The sequence below is a fragment of the Saccopteryx bilineata genome, chromosome 1, assembly GCF_036850765.1.
Source record: "Saccopteryx bilineata isolate mSacBil1 chromosome 1, mSacBil1_pri_phased_curated, whole genome shotgun sequence".
Taxonomy (NCBI): Eukaryota; Metazoa; Chordata; class Mammalia; order Chiroptera; family Emballonuridae; genus Saccopteryx; species Saccopteryx bilineata.
This window is the reverse complement of record NC_089490.1, coordinates 231,436,854-231,456,762: the sequence shown is the minus strand read 5'-3', so window position 1 is coordinate 231,456,762 and position 19,909 is coordinate 231,436,854. Positions and strand designations below refer to the sequence as shown.

Here is a 19,909-nt window from a genome sequence, read left to right as displayed (position 1 = left end):
ACTTGCTAATAACAGCTAATCGAACAGGTGTGAGGTGGTATCTCATTGCAGTTTTGATTTGCATTTCTCTAATAGCTAAAGAAGATGAGCATCTTTTCATATATCTGTTGGCCATTTGTATTTCTTCCTGGGAGAAGTGTCTATTCATATCCTCTTCCCATTTTGTTATTGGATTGTTTGTTTGTTTGTTGTTGAGTTTTATGAATTCTTTGTATATTTTAAATATTAGGCCCTTATCTGAGCTGTTGTTTGAAAATATCATTTCCCATTTAGTTGGCTTTCTGTTTATTTTGTTATCAGTTTCTCTTGCTGAGCAAAAACTTCTTAGTCTGATGTAGTCCCATTCATTAATTTTTGCCTTCACTTCTCTTGCCATTGGAGTCAAATTCATAAAATGCTCTTTAAAACCCAGGTCCATGAGTTGAGTACCTATGTCTTCTTCTATGTACTTAATTGTTTCAGGTCTTATGTTTAGATCTTTGATCCATTTTGAGTTAATTTTTGTACAGGGGGAGAGACTTGAAACTGTAGTCCAGTTTCATTCTTTTGCATGTGGCTTTCCAGTTTTCCCAGCACCATTTATTGAAGAGGCTTTCTTTTCTCCATTGTGTGTTGTTGGCCCCTTTATCAAAAATTATTTGACTATATATATGTGGTTTTATTTCTGGACTTTCTATTCTGTTCCATTGGTCTGAGTGTCTATTTTTCTGCCAATACCATGCTGTTTTGATTGTCGTGGCCCTATAATAGAGTTTGAAGTCAGGTATTGTTATGCCCCCAGCTTCATTCTTTTTCTTTAGGATTGCTTTGGCTATTCAGGGTTTTTTATAGTTCCATATAAATCTAATCATTTTTTTTTCTATTTCTTTAAAAAATGTCATTGGAAATTTGATGGGAATTGCATTAAATTTGTATATTGCTTTGGGTAATATAGCCATCTTGATTATATTTATTCTTCCTAGCCAAGAACAAGGTATATTCTTCCATCTCATTATATCTTTTTCGATTTCCCTTAACAATGGTTTATAGTTTTCATTATATAAGTCCTTTACATTCTTTGTTATGTTTATTCCTAAGTATTTAATTTTTTTTGTTGCAATCGTGAAGGGGATTATTCTTTTGAGTTCCTTCTCAGTTGTTTCATTGTTGGCATATAGAAAGGCTATTGACTTCTGTATGTTAATTTTGTATCCTGCAACCTTACTGTATTGGCTTATTGTTTCTAGTAGTCTTTTTGTAGATTCTTTGGGGGTTTCGATGTATAGGATCATATCATCTGCAAAAAGTGATACCTCTACTTCTTTTCCGATATGGATGCCTTTTATTTCTTTGTCTTCTATGATTGCTGTGGCGAGAACCTCTAGTACCACATTAAGTAAGAGTGGAGAGAGTGGACAACCCTGTCTTGTTCCTGATTTAAGGGGGAAACCCTTCAGTTTAGTGCCATTTAATATGATGTTAGCTGATGGTTTATCATATATGGCCTTTATCATGTTGAGATATTTTCCTTCTATACCCATTTTGTTGAGAGTCTTAAACATAAAATTGTGTTGTATTTTATCGAAAGCCTTTTCTGCGTCTATTGATAAGATCATGTGGTTTTTGTTCTTTGTTTTGTTGATATGGTGTATTACATTAACCGTTTTACGTATATTGAACCATCCTTGAGATTCTGGGATGAATCCCACTTGATCATGATGTATTATTTTTTTAATATGTTGTTGTATTCGATTTGCTAGTATTTTGTTTAGTATTTTAGCATCTGTAGTCATTAGAGATATTGGTCTGTAGTTTTCTTTTTTTGTGCCATCCTTGCCTGGTTTTGGTATGAGGGTTATGTTGGCCTCATAAAATGTGTTTGGAAGTATTGCTTCTTCTTCAATTTTTTGGAAGACTTTGAGTAGAATAGGAACCAAGTCTTCTTTGAATGTTTGATAAAATTCGCTGGTATAGCCGTCAGGGCCTGGAATTTTATTTTTGGGGAGGTTTTTAATGTTTTTTTCTATTTCTTCTCTACTGATAGGTCTGTTTAGGCTTTCTGCTTCTTCTTGACTCAGTCTAGGAAGGTTGTATTTTTCTAGGAATTTACCCATTTCTTCTAGGTTGTTGAATTTAGTGGCAAAAAGTTTTTCATAGTATTCTACAATAATTCTTTGTATATCTACGGTGTCCGTGGTGATTTCTCCTCTTTCATTTTGTATTTTGTTTATATGAGTTCTTTCTCTTTTTTCCTTGGTAAGTCTTGCCAAGGGTTTGTCAATTTTGTTGATCTTTTCAAAGAACCAGCTCCTTGTTCTATTAATTTTTTCTATAGTTTTTCTGTTCTCTAATTCATTTATTTCTGCTCTGATTTTTATTATCTCCTTTCTTCGGCTGGTTTTGGGTTGTCTTTGTTCTTCTTTTTCTAGTTCCTTAAGGTGGGAAGTTAAGTGGTTCACTTGGGCTCTTTCTTGTTTGTTCATATATGCCTGAAGCGATATGAACTTCCCTCTTATCACTGCTTTTGCTGCACCCCATAGATTCTGATATGTCGTAATGTCATTTTCACTAGTCTGTATATATCTTTTGATCTCTGCACTTATTTCTTCTTTGACCCAATCATTTTTTAAAAGTATGTTGTTTAGTTTCCACATTTTTGTGGGATTTTTTCCCTCTTTTTTGCAGTTGAATTCTAGTTTCAAGGCTTTATGATCAGAAAATATGCTTGGTAAAACTTCAATTTTTCTGAATTTGCTGATGTTGTTTTTGTGGCCCAACATATGGTCAATTCTTGAGAATGATCCGTGTACACTGGAGAAAAATGTATACTCAGTCACTTTGGGATGAAATGTCCTGTAGATGTCTATCATATCCAGGTGCTCTAGTGTTTTGTTTAAGGCCACTATGTCTTTGTTGATTCTCTGTTTGGATGACCGATCTAGAGCCATCAGCGGTGTATTGAGGTCTCCAAGTATGATTGTATTTTTGTCAGTTTTTGTTTTAAGATCAATAAGTAGCTGTCTTATATATTTTGGTGCTCCTTGGTTTGGTGCATATATATTAAGAATTGTTATGTCTTCTTGATTCAGTGTCCCCTTAGCCATTATGAAATGGCCATTTTTGTCTCTGAGTACTTTTCCTGTCTTGTAGTCAGCATTATCCGATATGAGTATTGCTACACCTGCTTTTTTTTGGATGTTATTTGCTTGGAGTATTGTTTTCCAACCTTTCACTTTGAATTTGTTTTTATCCTTGTTACTTAGATGAGTTTCCTGTAGGCAGCATACAGTTGGATTTTCTTTTTTAATCCATTCTGCTACTCTGTGCCTTTTTATTGGTGAGTTTAATCCGTTTACATTTAGTGTAATTGTTGACACTTGTGAGTTCCCTATTGCCATTTTATAGATTCCTTTCTGTTAGTTTTGTGTCTTGTTTGATCCTTCTCTTTCATTTTTCTATCTTTTGTTTTTATTTGGTTGTATTCCATACATCTTTCCTCTGTTGCTATCTTTTTTATCTCTTGTGCTTCTGTGGTGGTTTTTTCAATGGTGGTTACCTTTGAGTAATGAAAGGGGTCCCTACCCTGTTCATTGTAGCGAACTATTTTGTGAGTACTTTTGCACTCCATCGTCCTTTGCTACTGTTAATCTCCATCTTCTCCCCCTCTTTCTTTTTGTTGTTGTCACAGTTTAAATTTGGTTTTATTGTGTTCTTCTTGGAGCTTTTACTTGTGGCTCTGTTTTTTTTTTTGTTCTTTGTATCTGATTGGAGAACGCCCTTTAGTAATTCCTGGAGTGGGGGTTTTCTGATGATAAATTCTCTCATCTTTTCTGTATCTGTGAATGTTTTTATTTCTCCTTCGTATTTGAAGGATAGCTTTGATGGGTATAGTATTCGTGGCTGAAAGTTCCTCTCTTTCAGGACTTTAAATATTGGGGTCCACTCTCTTCTAGCTTGTAGAGTTTCTGCTGAGAAATCTGATGATAATCTAATGGGCCTTCCTTTATATGTTGTATTCTTCTTTTCTCTGGCTGCCTTAAGAATTTTTTCTTTGCTGTTGGTTTGTGTCAATTTCATTATGATATGCCTTGGAGTAGGTTTGTTGGGGTTAAGAAAACTTGGAGTTCTGTTTGCTTCTTGAACTTGAGGCTTTAGTTCTTTCCACAGGCTTGGGAAGTTCTCATCTATTATTTGTTTGAGTATGTTCTCCATTCCATTTTCGCTTTCTTCTCCCTCTGATATACCTATTATTCTTATGTTATTCTTTTTGATGGAGTCAGATAATTCTTGTGGGGCTATCTCATTTTTTTGAATTTTTGAGTCTCTTTCTTCTTCTCTCTGTTGTGCCTCAAGTTGCTTGTCTTCTATTTCACTAATCCTCTCTTCTATCTGACCTGTTCTATTAGCTAAGCTTGTTACTTCGTTTTTAGCTCGTGAATTGAGTTTTTCATCTCTGTTTGATTTGTTTTTATAGTTTCAATTTCCTTGGACATATATTCTTTGTGTTCATTGAGTTGTTTTCTGAGCTCCCTAAATTGCCTTTCTGTGTTTTCTTGTATATCTCGGAGGATTTTTAGGATTTCTATCTTGAATTCTCTGTCACTTAGCTCCAAGGTTTCCAATATATTCAATTTTTTCTCCATAGATTTTTCCTCATCTAGCTGTGTTACCTCTCTTTCTTTTGTATCCATGATATTCGATTTTCTCTTCCTTAATGGCATCTGAGGGTGGTTTTGTTGATAGTATTAATGAGATTTAATAAAGAATAAAATGTTAAAAAAAATAAAAAAATCGAAAAGAGTTGTTTTTTTTAAAAAAAATTAATAATGAAATAAAGAAAAATAAAATAAAATAAACATTTTAAAAAAAGGAAATTATTCCCCCCCTCCTTTTTTCCTCTCCTCTCCTCTCCCCTCTTTCTTGAGAAAATCTTGTGGTGGACTGTGAATTATAACAAACAATGCCTGTGATGGAGGGCCTGAATTGGGGAAAAGTAATAAAGGGGCAAAAAAAAAAAAAAAAAAAAAGAAAAAAAAAAAGGAAAAAAAAAAGAAAAAAAAAGAGCGTATGGACCCACAAAAAGCAAATAAGGAAAAAATTTGGGTCAAGAATAAAATGATTTCCTTTTAGGTGTTGGTTGTCTAAGAGTTATGTTGAGAGGAATAAGAGGAAAACGGAAAAATGGGGGGACAAATTAAAAAACTACTATTGTATTTAGTGGAACAAGAACTAGATAATATGGAGAGCCAGGGATGGGAGCACTGCTAGTGAGGTAAAAAGGTGAAGTAAAAAACCCCCAAAATGCCACAAACATAGGTTTGAGTCCCAGATAAGATAATTTGTTTGTTATTGAGGTTTGAATGAGAGGAGATGTAAAGGAGAAAGGAAGAAACTAATATAGAGGGAGAAAAGAAAGAGAGAGAGAGAGAAAAAGAGGGAACCACTAAAAGAAGAAAAAAGAAAGGAGAGAGAGAGAGAGAGTTAAGGGTTTTGGAGTGCAACCCTCATAGAGAGAAAGGAAGAGAAGAGAAAAGATAATGGGAGATGTAACACTTATGGGTAGTGTAGTTCAAGGAGAGGAGAGAGTAAGACCGGTAGAGAGTTAATCGGCCAAATTGGAGGAGGAAAAAAAAGTATCAAGAATGAAGATAAGAGAAACAAATGAACAAATATAATAAAATGGGATAGGTTATAAAGTCTGCAGATTATTCTTGATTTTGAGAGGTTATCTTCTTGCTTTTTCTTTTCTCTCCCTCTTCCTGGTCAGTGGCTCTGTACCCCGGGTCTGCCCCTTTGGCATGCTCAGGTAGAGGTTTGCAGTTGATAAGTCTCTATGGCAATGTTATATATTGTGCTTTAGTCTCATTGGCAGTCGAAGCTCATTAGCATTTATAGGCTCCGACAGTGAGAGAGTCCGTGTTCCTGGAGCCTTTCTCCTAATCTTTCCTTCCTCAATTAGTAGCCTGATAATCCAGCTATGGGGTTGCTGCTGCTTCTGCCTGGATAGTAAGAGGCTCAAAGAGCTGGCAACTCCCCACTCTATTTCCACTCAGCACAGGGCTCTGGGTAAGGCTCAGTCAGTCAGAGCTGCTAGCATAATCAGGCGGGCTTTTCACCCACTCAAAGACCTCTGGCTCTGCCACTCTGTCCGGTAACACAAGCGGGCGCCCACTTCCGGGGCGCTTGGAGGAAACTCTCACTCACTTTCTGCAACCAGGATATCCGGCCAGCAGTCTCACGCTCTGAGTGAAACCCCCAACCGCAGGGAAAAGTTGCAGCGTTGGAATTGAGTCTTGCTCCGTCCCCGTGCGCGGCTTTTGCAAGGCGCTGGGGCGGCTCGAGATTCTGCTTTGGCCCACACAAAGGCCCCTGACTCTGCCCCTCTGTGCAATAACACGGGCGTGCACTGCCGAGGCACTTGGAGGAATTGCTCACTCCTTATCTGCGCGTGCAAACCAGGATATGAGGCCGGCCACATTTCCCTCTGAGTGAAACACCCTTCAGTATGGAAAATCTCCACCGTTGGAATTAGTTCTCACTGCCTCCCATGCGTGGCTTTCCCAGGGCGCTGGGGCTGCCCAGAGACTCTGCCTTCGGCCCACAGAAAGGCCTCTGACCCTGCCTCTCCGTGGGGCAACACGGGCACCCACTCTCGGGGCCTAGGAAGAAATTCTCGCCCACTAACTGCGCACCGACCAGGAGACCGGGTAAAATGGCCGCTCCGCTTGTCTTTCTTTGTTTGGGTTTGGCGCGAGTGTTAGCTTGTATTGCCCGGGTTGCCACAGGATCAGATTTTCCTCGGCTTGGATCTCCATGCCACAGCCTGGTTCGGCCGTTTGTGCCGCAGCGGCCTGGATCTATTCACCCCCTTTGCCCGCCTCAGTTTCTATATTCACAGTTACCAGAGAAAGCCGCCCTGTTTAGGTTAGTGAGGAAGGCGGAGCATTTCTTACTCCCTATTTCCTTCGGGGTTTGGTTATATATTTAGCCAATTTTTCACTCAATCATACCTTTGGGTGTATTGCGAAGCATCTGGAAGCTCCAAGTATAGGTTTTTCTGTTTCTGGTTGAAGATCTTGTTGAGTTTTGGGGGAGATTTATCGGTATCGCTTCCTACCCCGCCATTACTCTGACGTCATCCTTCCTATGACTTTTTAACCTCTCCTCTAATGGGTTTTTAAACCCTCTTGCATTGTAGAAGGGTTTGAAAACCTATTTAGAATGGTAGCGTCTGAAAGCCCAAACTCAATTTATCGATCTTTCTTTTTCTCCTAAACTGCAGTACAACTTCAGTTCCAGGCAGAGCAACATGCACTCCACTTTCTCTCCATGTGGACCTCCCACTTCTCAGGGCTTCACGAGGACCCTTTCAGTCTGTCCCTGTGGTTTGGTTTGGTTTTTGTTTGTTTTTTTACTTTGGGCAAAGAATTTCCTCCTTCTTCCCCCACTATTAAAACTTAACCAGTTCTTCAAGACTCTGCTCAATCCTACTTCTTCGAGGATTCTTCTCACACTGCTATACTCTGCATGATAATATTCCACCCTGGAAATGAACCCTCGTTGTTCCACATGTCACTTCCTGTCCTCTTCTCTTTCGTCCCCTGGTTCTCATTAAATTGGCTCAGAGATCCCCCTGGAGACTGGCTGGCTTTATCCTCTCCTATTTTCCCATTCTACCTGTCCTTTCTCAGCTTAATTTTTTCCCTCCTTAGCCTAGACAGCTCTGCATTCTCATCAGTCTGATCAACAGTACCACCTCACCTTGACCTTCTGCCTTGCTATCACCAATACAAGAGCAAAGAGTAGTTTATTTCTTTTGTTTCTACTCAGTAGCTACCAATACAAGTTTGATGACAAGTGTAGATTAGCTCCTTTATATTTTATATATGCGTTATGACTACTTAGCAATTCTCCCCCATCCTTACTCAGTTTCCTGTTCCTTTGTGAAGTCCCTAATGTTTTTCTACTACTCCTTTCCTTCTTAGCAGATGGCCATTATAAAGTCTAATCTTGCTCAATGATACTCTCCTCACATTCAGGTTTGCCCACATTTCTTTCTAGTCTTAGAACAGAATCCCTACTGCCCAGGGCTCTCGGTTTCTTTGATATTTGATTCCTCTATGCTGATGACTCCCAAAATTCACTTCCATCACCAATCTAAGTTGTAGACCCATGTTTCCAGCAGTCACCAAACCTCTGTTGACACCTCTGATAACTCGTGAAAAGTTGAACTATTTTTGTCTTCACTCTACACCTGCTTATTCCTCTATATTCTTGATCTTTGTGGAGAGCTTCACCAGAACACTTGGAGACAGTCATGTGAGACTACTTCCCATACCTCACCTTCCAGTGCTAAGCCCATCCACTTTTCCAATTTGCCTTTCCCTGTATCCTGAAAGCTACTGCCTAAATTCAGATATTTTTCTCTCCCTAGTTTAAAAAGGACTTCTAACATCTCCCTCTTTATAGCCTCTTTCAATCTATTCAAATGTATTGTCCCTAAAGTGACTTCTATATTGCCAAAGCTGGCTTGTTGCATACATGATTGTGTGACTCTTCTATTTTAAAAAAGAAGTCAACTCTAATCCGAGAGAAGGTTGTAAAACCTAGCCCTTCCCAAGTTCAAAACACAGTGCGTACATAAAGGCTGGTTAAGTCCAGCACGTCACTTTCGTCCACGTGGTTTTCATTTGAGAGGCACTTCCTGCTTTCTCCCATTGTTCCAAGTTCCAGGAGCCATCACTGAAACCACGCCTTGCTCTTCCTAAATGCCAGTCCCTCTGCTCCGGATGAAGTCTGTCTGTACCAGCAGTTACTCCCCTGCCTGCCGCTGTAGTCTGCTTGTCCCTCACAGCCATGGTTAAAAGACAGGGCCTGGGCTTCCGTGAGGCCCCTTAAAGATGTCTCCCTTGTTTCTATAGAAGTGTCTCTTCATTCAGCATCAAAGTTCATGTCACATTAAAAAAAAAAAAGTCTTTTTTGTTTTTTTTTTAATGTTCAGGGTCCTGGCTTTCTATCTAGAATAAGATGATGAGTATGAGGTTAAAAAGAACTCACCCAGTTGAAGACTGCCCTGGGTTTTCAAGATGTGGGGAGATTTACAATGATTACTTTGCATCTAACATGTGCAAACAAAGCTGTCAGGCCAATTAAAGCTGCTTCCAGCTTGCTCTGACGGCACAGGAAGACCTGTGCTCCCTGGCAGGGCCGGCCTAAGCATTATGCAAGCAAGTCCTGACGCAGGGATCTGGCTGGCAGAACGCGAGCCTGTTTCTCAAGCCTTGCTGAGGATTTGTGAGGGCTCTCCTTCCATACTCCCTTCCAGTGTTAAGCATAACTTAGGAGCAGACCGATAGCCTGATGTGGTATTGAGTTCTAAGACTTTCTCACAATGGAAATACTACAAAGAGCTTTATGTGAGTTACCTTGTCCTGTCTTACTCAGGATGGAGCTTTAAAAAAAAGTGCTTTAAGAATCTCCCCTTGGCTTGTCACATGTTCGGGTGTGGGAAAGAGGAGGAAAGCAGAAGCCAATGATTAAGTTTGTTTAGCTTGAAAATTTTTAGCTGGTACTCAATCACTTTATTTTAATGTACTACATCATTCTACAGAGATTGTTTTAAACCTATTTCCTCCTGGCTGCACCAGACCTTCTGCAAAATCAAATGTCATTCTGTCTTTTTGAAACAGCTTTCCAGAAAACAAGGAAAATAAAGATTTGAAGCCAGCAAATGAGTAATTACAAATTACATAAAAAATCCATCTATTTAGGTAGAGCCTGAGCTTTCCTCTTCTTCCATTGGCTTATACTTGCTTTCGAGCATATCTGCCGTGCAAGGCACTGGACTACGCATATCTTGCAGGAAGTAGGAACACTTGGACTGAATGGGTCAGTAATGCATTAACTAATTTGGCAACTTCCTGCTTCACTTTTCCTCTATGACATTAGCTGTTACTATTCATTTAGGGGAGCCCGAACATGATCTACTGTTCATCATTCTTGTTAGGTCTTATTTCCTGTTAGAGAAGTTGTATGATGCAAAATTGCACCATTATAATGTTCTTTAAAAAAAGAAAGAAAAAAAACATTCCCCCACCCAAAAGAAAAGGTATAAATTTAGGCTAATATAAACTTGTCAGAGTTCTCCCTCTCAGTTTCACACCAGGGCGTGGTGTACACAGCTGGGGAGCTGAGCTAATAAGTGTTGAAAAATGAAAAATGCTGCTTTATGGCCTCACATAAACTGGCAAAACGGATACTTTTACCTCCACCCCGTTTTTGACAAACAAATGCCAAAATGTAGATGCTGTAAGAACAAAACGTTATGGTATAAGACCCATGGGGCATGCAGAACTATCATGTGGGATTTTCTTTTTATTGAATACCATACGTAGTAAGAAATGGCATGACCTTTATACAAGCTAATCACTTTTTGTTCCTTTTTGAACCTCAAAGGGGTCATTTCTAGGAAAGCTGTTGGAAACACACTGCATAATGATCTATTTACCCAGTAGTGAAGCAGGATTATCCGTTTTACAAGGAGATTGACCTTACTCTAACAATATAAATGCTGTAATATGAATGTACAAGATGACGATTCTAAGAAACACTGCGTTCAACAAATATTTACAGAATAGCTATAATCACAGCAAAGATCGATACAGTGTTCTCTTGTAACTCAGTGGTCTCCAACCTTTTTTGGGCCACAGTCCAGTTTAATGTCAGAAAATATTTTCACAGACCGGCCTTTAGGGTGGGACGGATAAATGTATCACGTGACCGAGACAAGCATCAACAGTGAGTTTTAGACGGATGTAACAGAGGGAATCTGGTCATTTTTTAAAAATAAAACATCGTTCAGACTTAAATATAAATAAAACGGAAATAATGTAAGTTATTTATTCTTTCTCTGCGGACTGGTACCAAATGGCCCATGACTGGTACCGGTCCGTGGCCCGGGGGTTGGGGATCACTGGTGTAACTCACACTGACGAAAACCATTGGGCTCCAGCTGTTTTCCTTGAGCTGGTTTGTTTCCTCGCTGACAGCCATTTACTCACTCTCCAGTTACTCACTAGCCATTCATTCAACACTCAATCAACAAATATCTATTGCAAGGTTACCGTGTCTAAGTCACACAGGCCCACTAAATCATGTAAACTCTACACCATTAGAGCGAGCTGTCACAGATTCATCATGAGAAGAAATCCCTGAATCAGGGATTAGAATTCAATTTAATGGAGCCAAGAACAAGATAAGCAAGAGAAGATAGGCAAGAAAGTACACTGTCAGGGTACATCTCTCCTCCATCTTGAACTTCAGTGAGAAGAGAGGAGAAAACAGCAGTTCTAGTCCCTGTCCTAAGGCTCTTATGTGCTGTTAAAATCCAGTGGCTGGGAATTTCTGATTATAATATTTAGAGAACTGTGATATTCTATTCCACGTATGCATTCCAGGATTGCCCAAAGCTAGAAATATATTCTCTCTCCTCTAAACTTATTAATGTTTTATCTATAACCTTCTTATAGGAGTTAATAGTATTTATCTTATATTAGGGAGAGGTATGCTTCTTGTCTCCCTACTAAATGTAAATGCCTCATGGATAGGAGCAAAATTGGATATATCTTTTATTCACCAACAGTATTTAGCAGAATGCATTATAAATATTCTATAGCATTTGGTTTGATTAATAACCTCAATGGACTCAACCACTATATCGTCAAATACTCATAGCATCAGATAATATTTATTGTAGTAGTAAATAAAGACAAAAATATTCAGTACTAATTGAGAAAACTAAAAAAGCATGTGTAACATTTGGGAGACACACCATTTGGGTCATCTAAAATCATGTGCCAATTAATAAAAATAGGATGAAATGACAGAATTCTGAGTATAGCTTTTAAAACACGCAATCACATTTTATAGTTACATTTTTAAAAAGATGACTGTCAAAAGTAACCTTTTTCAAATACCCCCGAGTATTCAGGTATATTTTATTAGACACAATCAAAGGCTGAGTGATAGTACTGTTTTTATCTCCGTTTAAGAAATGCATCCCAGAAGTAAACAAATGCAAATTCTGCAAATGGCAGGTGATTTCCAGGAACAAATCAATTCTCCTATCACTATTGTTATTCAGTGTTACTACTAATGAGTTAGTACTCGATTAACCATTACATATACAGGGGGTTCTTGGGTTATGACAGAGTTGTGTTCCACAACAGTGACGTAATCCAAATTTTGGTGTAAATTGAAACTCAAGCTAGCCTAAGTCATTCACCTATCCTAACACAGTTGTAAAATCATAATCTGGGATATAAAAATACAACTAAGCCACAGAAAAAGGTAAAGGACATAAATATAATGTAGTAACAAAAAAATGTGTAAAAATTTTTTTCTTACTTTTTTCGTGGTTTTTATGTGAGCGAGTGTCATAAACTCGAAAAGTGGTATGTTGAAACTGTTGTAACCCGAGGACCCCCTGTACCAAAATGGTGGAAACAAGAAGGATTTTGGTTAGCTGTAGTAGGTTCTAACTATTAAGCAAATCACTTTAAGATGTGTCTTTTCTCTTCATCATCAAATGGCTATACTCTGAACAAAAGAAAGGAGATGTAAATTCTTTAAGACTTGTCAATTACCCTTGTTCTAGTGATCAGGATATAGATGACACCCACCAGAGCAATTAACATTTTAACTAACTTGATGAAATTTAATGAAAAGTTTCTATTAACAATCCTCAGGTAACAGTTACTGAGTGTTGACTACCCAGCTGAAGTAGTATGATTCATAACAAAAAGACCATTTGTACCACATACCCATATCATCTCTAAGAAGCTAACGATGATTCCTGATGTTCTCTAGAAGAAAGGGTTATTACAATTTTTTTAAGACTCGGACATCTGGGAAGTAGTGAACACTGGATAATTTTATGTGAACATGGGACATCTGGATATTTGAGAAATCACTGATTTGGTATCACTTCCTGTGAGATTTTATTTTCATCCACTTGAGTTCACATGATGGCCATCATAATACAGCCTCTTTGAGCAAGGCACAAAATATCCCAAAGGCTTAAGTAAATGTAGGTGAACCAAATGCAAACAGCCAGACCTGACAGAAACACTCCTAGAGATGCAATAGTTCACTTCTTACAACAACATGGGAGGTGGGCGGGACACACCATCATGGAATGTAGTAATGTAGAATGTGGTGACATCTTCTGAGGAAAGGATTTAGTCAACCACATGTCAAAAAAGACAATAATTATAAACAATGACAACCTCCGGGAACAACAGCCACAGCCAAAAATTAAACTTCTTTCTTCAAAGGGCTACATTTTAAGTTTCAGATCCCCAAATAATCACCATGATTAGCATAACCTTTGAATATAAAGAACAAGCTAATTTTTTTCCTAATGTGTGATAGAGACCATTCTTGGGAAATCTATATAATTGGTTCTTTACAGTATTTTTTGTGCCAATTTTTATTTATTTATTTATTTATTTATTTATTTATTTATTTATTTATTTGCATTTTTCTGAAGCTGGAAACAGGGAGAAACAGTCAGACTCCCGCATGCGCCCGACCGGGATCCACCTGGCACGCCCACCAGGGGCTATGCTCTGCCCACCAGGGGGCGATGCTCTGCCCATCCTGGGCGTCGCCATGTTGTGACCAGAGCCACTCTAGCGCCTGAGGCAGAGGCCACAGAGCCATCCCCAGCGCCCGGGCCATCTTTGCTCCAATGGAGCCTTGGCTGCGGAAGGGGAAGAGAGAGAGAGGAAGGCGCGGCGGAGGGGTGGAGAAGCAAATGGGCGCTTCTCCTGTGTGCCCTGGCCGGGAATCGAACCCGGGTCCTCTGCACGCTAGGCCGACGCTCTACCGCTGAGCCAACCGGCCAGGGCTGTGCCAATTTTTAAAGCTCACATAAATCTTTTAAGTGAAATCTCCAGGGAAGCTTCTCAGATTGATCCTACTGGAAATTCCTGAGAGATTTGCGGAACCCAGTTAAGAAACGGTTGTGTTGCGCACAAAGAATATGGCTGAACTTCTTTATTCTTTCTTTTCTTCCTCCCTAGTCAGAAATGCACAAGTCCCCTTAATGATGTTATGAAAGAAACTTGGTGCTTTATAAAACTTGTAGGGGAATAAAAAAATGCATTCACCCAGGTTCATGGCCAGGGCCATGGTCTAATGCAGGGGTTGGGAACCTATGGCTCATGAACCAGATGTGGCTCTTTTGATGGCTGCATCTGGCTCGCAGACAAATCTTTAATAATAAAAAAAAATGTTAAAAATATAAAACATTCTCATGTATTACAATCCATTTATTTCCTACTGCTCATGTTCATGGTTATAGGTGGCTGGAGCCAATCACAGCTGTCCTCCAGGACAACACCAAATTTTTATTGGATAATGCGTACTGTACACAGGTCATTGTGAGGTCAGGAAATAAATTTCCCTCCTTTTAATCAAGTAGTCAGCTAGCTAACTGCAGAAACCCTTTTGAGAAGAAGATGGCTAAAAGAAAAAAAGATGAGGAGTATCGTACTTTTTAGCAGGAATGGACAGAGGAATTCGCCTTTATGGAGAGAGCAAGTTCTGCAGTGTGTCTAATATGCAATGATAAAATTGCATCGATGAAATGGTCAAATATAAAGTGGTACTTTGACACATGCCATACTACATTTGCATTGAAATATCCAGCAGGGAACAGCAGGAAGAAATCATGGCAAGAGCTACTGTGCAGAGTGCAAGCTAGTAAGCAGCAACTCCGTGTTTGAACACAATAAGGTGACTGAAATTCAGCTAGCTTTGCTAGTGCTTTAGCAATTGAGAGAAACGGAAAGCCATTCACAGATGGGGAGTATGCCAAAACATTCATGCTTGATGTTGCCAGTGAACTTTTTTGACGACTTTTTGGATAACGACAAGATAATCAGCCTGACCAGGCAGTGGCGCAGTGGATAGAGCGTCGGACTGGGATGCAGAAGACCCAGGTTCGAGACCCCGAGGTCTCCAACTTGAGCACAGGCTCATCTAGTTGGAGCAAAAGCTCACTGGCTTGAGCCCAAGGTCGCTGGCTCAAGCAAGGGGTTACTCTGTCTGCTGAAGGCCCGTGGTCAGGGCATATATGAGAAAGCAATCAATGAACAGCTGAGGTGTTGCAACATGCAGCGAAAAACTGATGATTGATGCTTCTCATCTCTCCGTTCCTGTCTGTCTGTCCCTGTCTATCCCTCTCTCTGACTCACTGTCTCTATATAAAAATAAAAAAAATAAAAAATAAAAAAAAGACAAGATAATCAAACGAATAAAAGACATGCCTCTGTCAGCAAGAACTGTTCACGATCGTACCATCATGATGGCAAATCTCATTGAGGCAACACAAGTGAGGGACATAAATGCAGCATCATTCTTTTCTCTCGCTTTGGATGAGTCAACAGACATAAGCCACTTATCCCAGTTCAGCGTGATTGCAAGGTATGCTGTCAGTGACACACTAGGTAAGGAAAGTCTTGCTGTTTTGCCTATGAAAGAGACAACAAGAGGGGAGGATTTATTCAAGTCTTTCACTGAGTTCGCTAAAGAAAAGAATCTACCAATGGATAAACTTATTTCGGTGTGTACTGATGGTGCTCCGTGCATGGTGGGCAAAAACAGAGGATTCATAGCACTTCTTCATGAACATGAAAAGAGACCCATCCTAAGTTTTTACTACATCCTACATCAGGAGGCGCTTTGTGCTCAGATGTGTGGCGAACAGCTTGGTGAGGTGATGTTGCTGGTCATTCGGGTGGTCAACTTTATTGTTGTCCTAGCTTTAAATGATTGCCAGTTTAAAACGCTGCTGGATGAAGTTGGGAATAATTATCCTGGTCTGCTTCTGCACAGCAATGTGCATTGGTTGTCAAGAGGGGAGGTGCTCAGCCGTTTTGCGGCTTGTCTGAGCAAAATCCAGACTTTTCTTGAAATGAAAAACGTTGAGCATCCTGAGTTAGCTAACACTGAATGGCTCCTGAAGTTCTACTATCTCGTGGACATGACTGAACATCTGAACCAGCTCAATGTGAAAATGCAAGGCGTTGGAAATACAATCTTATCCCTTCAACAAGCAGTGTTTGCATTTGAAAACAAGCTGGAACTCTTCATCGCAGACACTGAAACCAATCATTTAATACACTTTGAAAAACTGGGAGAGTTTAAAGATGCATGCACAGCAAGTGACCCTGCTCAACATCTTGATTTCCAACAGCTAGCGGGCTTCACATCTAATCTCCTGCAGTCATTCAAAGTGCGCTTTGGAGAATTTCATGAGCGCACTTGTCTTTTTAAGTGCATCAACCATCCACACAAGTGTGCAGTGGACAGAGCCGACCTGAATTACATTTCCGGTGTCTCTGTCAGAGACTTTGAGCTACAAGCTGCTGACCTAAAGGCCTCAGACATGTGGGTGAATAAATTCAAGTCAATGAATGAAGATTTGGAAAGACTTGCACAACAGCAAGCAGAGTTGGTGAGCAAACACAAGTGGGGAGAAATCAAAAAACTTCAACCCACAAACCAGTTGATTGCCAAAACTTGGAATGCGCTTCCTGTCACATACCGCACACTGCAGCATGTGAGTATTGCTGTACTGACAATGTTTGGTTCTACGTATGCATGTGAGCAGTCTTTCTCACATCTAAAGAATGTTAAGACCAACCTACAATCACATTTAACAGATGAAAGTCTCAACACCTACATGAAGCTTAACCTCACCACATATCAACCAGACGCAAAACCATGCAGCACCAAAAGTCACATTAATGGTAAGAAGTACTTTATTCATTATTGGTTAGCAACAGCATAACAACATTATTAAAAAGAATTCAGAGACTCATTGTACTTTAAAAGTGTTGGTCTTACATAAAATGCACACATTTACTTGTATTTAGTGTTAAACATATTGTATGGCTCTCACGGAATTACATTTTAAAATATGTGGCGTTCATGGCTCTCTCAGCCAAAAAGGTTCCCGACTCCTGGTCTAATGGAAACCTCTGATCTGTATGGACTGAAATGATTGAGGAGTTTCATTTGGAGTGCACTTTTATGTTTTCTAGAAGTTCATTTTAAGACAAAGAACATGTTTATTAATGGTTCAGTCTTTTCACCCGACAAAATAATGGCTTAAAGACAATGATGAGATTTGAGTCTATGTGTGTATATCAAAGGAAACATGGGATCTGCCTTTTCTACCTCCGTTCTAGCATGTCTTCCCTGAATCAGCAACAAGTTGGTGGTAGCTATTACTCCAAGTGGCTTCCAGATGTCAAGCACGTGACTGAACCGAACTCTTCTCTGACAAGAATGGCAAGAGAAATTGTTAGCATAGCCGATGATTTTAATAACCATGAAACACTCTTTTTCATCTATCAACTCCACCTGCACAGTGTAAAAAACCTGCATATATAAGTTTTTTTTAGGGGGAAGAGGAAGATTTAAAGCTTTATAGCGTAAGTGAATCTAGTTTTTAAAAATAAAAAAAATAAATAACTTCATGAAAGCTGATTACTATTTATGTTGTAATGACTTAATTTTTCTGATGTAAAATTTTATATCTAAGCTGGCTAGAAAGAGAGATACTTTCCTATAGTCTATGTTAAGATATTACGAGCCCTTTTGATGTTTTACATAGTTTAGGTATAACTTGTCATTAAATTGTTTTCAGCCTAAGTGGAACATGATGCATTTTACATTTTTTTGGTTAAGAAGAATAAAGAATTCCTACATTTTCAAGTAAAGTATATATATACTTTTTCTGGATTTCTCAAGATTATATTTCAAGTACCAACAGACTTCATGGGTGGCATTTCTCCCTGAGAAGTAAGACATGAATCAATATTTTTATTGTAGTCAACCCACTTGCCTCCACAAACAAAATACTATAATGCTTTTCTATTTAAGTGTCAATGGTAGTAAGAAGAATATCCAAATTATTAGGAGAAAGAAATAAATTACACAGATAAACAGTGTTTCAAAGACCATCATTGGTGCAAATTGAAGCAGGAGGTTGAGATTGTCTATTATGGTTCCAAAAGCTGACGGCCCGTGTGTTTTTAAACAATGTAAATTATTACATGATAACTTGTTCATCTCTTACACTGTACCTATTAACACAGCTGTAGTCATTTTTAATTGAATTTATTCGGATGACAGATTAATAAAACCACATAGATTTCAGGTGTACGATTCTATAATACATGATCTGTGCATTGTATTGTGTTCACCACTTGAAGTCAACTCTCCCTTCATCACTATTTATTTATCCCTCCTATATCCTCCTCCACATCTCCCTCTAGTAATTGCCATACTGTTGTCTGCATCTATGAGTTATTTTTCTTTGCTTAATCCCTTCACCTTTTTCACCCAGTTCCCCACCCCATCCCCTCTGGCAGCTGTCAATCTTAACAACAACAAATAGTGATAGTTTTGAACATCCTTTATCCATTATGCATTCAAAATGACTGTGTAAATGTAAACTAGTGGGGAATATTGGGGGAAATTTAAGTGAAATCCTCCTTAAACACACACACAGACCCACCTGCAGTCTGCCTTCAAGTAAGAGAATACATACAAAGAACTTAACACAGTGGCAGCGTTGAATAAAAGCTTGTTTATTTCTGTTGATTTTTTAGGCCCATAGTGTAAGTAAGAATGGAGAATGGAAAGGACAAAAAAGTGAATGGTCAAACATGCAAATGCCATGTGTAGTGGTAGCCCCTCTGGCTGCAGGAGCAGGTATAAAGGACACCTGAGCCCAGAACAGGAAAAAGTTTAAAATACCTAGAACTGAGGCAATGGTCATATTAAAGTTTATAACCTCACCGCACCATTATTGTCTTTCTTTCTTTCTTTTTTTTTTTTTTTTTTTTACAGAGACAGAGAGAGAGAGTCAGAAAGAGGGATAGACAGGAACAGACAGACAGGAATGGAGAGAGATGAGAAGCATCAATCATTAGTTTTTCGTTGCGACACCTTAGTTGTTCATTGATTGCTTTCTCATATGTGCCTTAACCATGGGGCTACAGCAGACCTAGTAACTCCTTGCTCAAGCCAGCAACCTTGGGTCCAAGCTGGTGAGCTTTGCTCAAACCAGATGAGCCCACCCTCAAGCTGGTGACCTCAGGGTCTAGAACCTGGGTCCTACGCATCCCAGTCCGAAGCTCTATCCACTGCACCACGGCCTAATCAGGCAGAACCATTCTTTTCTAAAGAGTTCTGTTTTATAAGAATTCAGGACCTTTAAGTTTTATTCTAGTTTTTTTTTTCATTAACAGATAAGGGAAATTTATAAAAAAAAACTTACATTGGTGATTTATAAAGTTTTTAAAATTTCCCAATACTGAGACACTTTACCCAATGTGTGTGTATTGTTTATGGACATGTGTTTCTCTGTCCCTTTAAATAATGCAACAGATAAAAACCAGCCAATGGAAAGGATATAATTTGATGTTCAAAAGGGAGTGAAACAAAACTGTGTAACTGCAATCCTTGTATGACTAATGTGATTTCATTTAACTATAACTATGTGAAAATACCAAATATACTACTATACATGGCTAATCTTTCAATCATTTTTTTAAGCCAACAAGTGCACCCTAAAGGACTTCTAAATATAGTGGAACAACAAACTACACTCTGACCCTTACATTTATATATTTAGCTCCCAATAAATATTGAAACCCTGAAAAAATGGAGATTTCTCTTTTTTGCTTTTATTTTATTTATTTGATTCTCTTAGACACTGAAGTTACCAAAGAGGAGTATATCGTAATGGGCATACAGACTGGCTAAAAACAAATGAATAACAATAAAAAAGTTAAAAAGATACACAGAGAATAAAAGAATGTACTAATAAAAATCTTCCAGGGATAATTTC

The 19,909-nt window shown here is 38.8% G+C and overlaps 1 long non-coding RNA gene across 2 annotated transcripts in view; it reads right to left on the bottom strand.

The window, feature by feature from the left end:
- LOC136320325 (uncharacterized) overlaps positions 1 to 19,909 on the bottom strand; it is a 329,953-nt gene that overhangs the window by 306,982 nt on the left and 3,062 nt on the right. The window lies entirely within an intron of this gene.